This window comes from Belonocnema kinseyi, chromosome 1, assembly GCF_010883055.1.
Source record: "Belonocnema kinseyi isolate 2016_QV_RU_SX_M_011 chromosome 1, B_treatae_v1, whole genome shotgun sequence".
Taxonomy (NCBI): domain Eukaryota; kingdom Metazoa; phylum Arthropoda; class Insecta; order Hymenoptera; family Cynipidae; genus Belonocnema; species Belonocnema kinseyi.
In genome coordinates this window covers 74,526,655-74,528,424 of record NC_046657.1, presented here as the reverse complement: position 1 = coordinate 74,528,424, position 1,770 = coordinate 74,526,655, and positions in this window count along the sequence as shown.

Sequence of the window (1,770 nt, the reverse complement as noted above, 5' to 3'; positions counted from 1 at the left end):
ATCGACTCGGGATACTTATAAGATACTACCATCATTTTTTCAGATTTTTTGGTCCAAAAATAAATTAGGCCAAAAACCGGCCTTACCGACCCTCCCCCTTTGGAATAAAAATGGTAAAGTTTGTTTGTTTTGATTGTAAATCGAGATAAAAAAGTAATCAGAAGCTGGATGAAGTTAACAAAATTAAATTTTTCAAAGCACCAAATAATCCAAATATTGTTCAAGAATGGAAAATGCTATTTTAAGGGATTATATAGGGATTATTTATATTATTTAAGGGATTATATTTTAGAAGGTTAATTTTTAAGTTTTGAAGATTTGAAAATATATCGAAAGAGAATCTGAAAGATTTTAAAACATTTTTTGTGATAAAATTTTGTTTGAATTGTAGAAGTGTCAGTAGTCTTGAGAAGAATCGAAAGTAGTTGAAACCTTGAGAAGATTTGGAAAAATTTTAAACGAAATGTACAGTTTTAACGATTTCGAACAAAAAATTAGAAGCCTTTTAGGAATTTTCGAAGGTTTGAAGAGAACAATAAAATTGTCTCCATATTCATGGTTAAATTCCAAATGGTTTCTTTATTTTGAGAGAGGGATCCTAAAAGAAAATATAGTCAGAATTAATAAATTACAAAAAATTCTATTATATTTTATAAATATTTAAAAGTATCTAAACGATTCAAAGTTAATTTTAAACTTGCGAAAAATTTAATTTTTTTAAATTGTAGATTGTTGAAGATTTTGAAAAAAGAAGCTGAATTAAAACTGCGAAAGGTTTCAAGAATGAAAACATTCTTTTTACATTCCCAGAAAAATGTTTAATGATTTTTTAGTTTGGAAAATTAACTTTAAGATAATGTTCTGAAAGATTTCAAAGTATTTCCGAAAATTTTTCGAAAAAGAATCTGGAAGTCTTTGAGGCAAATTTTCCTGTCTTTAAAAAATTGTAAGTAAAATTCGAAAATTTTTTAAAAACATTTAGATTGTTAGGAAAATATAAAGTTATTTATTGGAATATTTTAGGAAATTTTTATTTATTTTGCAGATTATTTTTTTAAATTGAAGTTAAAGAATTTTAAAGTTTAAAAGAAATAAACTAAAATTTTACATTGTAAGCAAAAAGGAATTTTCATGATACTTTTTATTAAATTAAACATGAACTAAAGTTATTTCATGTTAAAAAATAAACATTGTTAAAAATGATTGATAAAATCGAGGAAAATATTTTATTGTGAATTATAAGTAGTTTTGGAAAAGAACTCGAGGTGAACTTTTCAAATAAATATTTCACAATTTGCATTGTTTATTTAAAAATAGTTTTTAGTATTGAATGTTCTTCGATCTCACTTCAGGTAAATTCTGGATCAATGTGAAAATGCTCTATCCCTTCCCCACATTACTCCTTTCCACAACGAGTGAGTCACGCCTACCCCGAAAGGGAAATGGCTTAATGGTGTAATAAAATAATAATAATAATAATCCCAATTCTGTAGGGCTTATTTTATTCCTTAAAAGATTCTATGCAAAACTCATTGCGGCACGCTTTTATTAAGAAACTTTTATTTAGGGATTATAAAATCGTTATATTGGTAAACAATCGGTTTTCATAAATAAAATTTTTTAAATAAAAATGTATCAATGAGATTTACAGAGAATCTTTTAAGGGATAAAATATAAGGGCTACACCATTAGAATTAAATAAGAATTAAAACTTTGGCCTGTAGAGAAAAAGAAGAACATTAAACTATAAACAGTTATTGTCAACTAAAG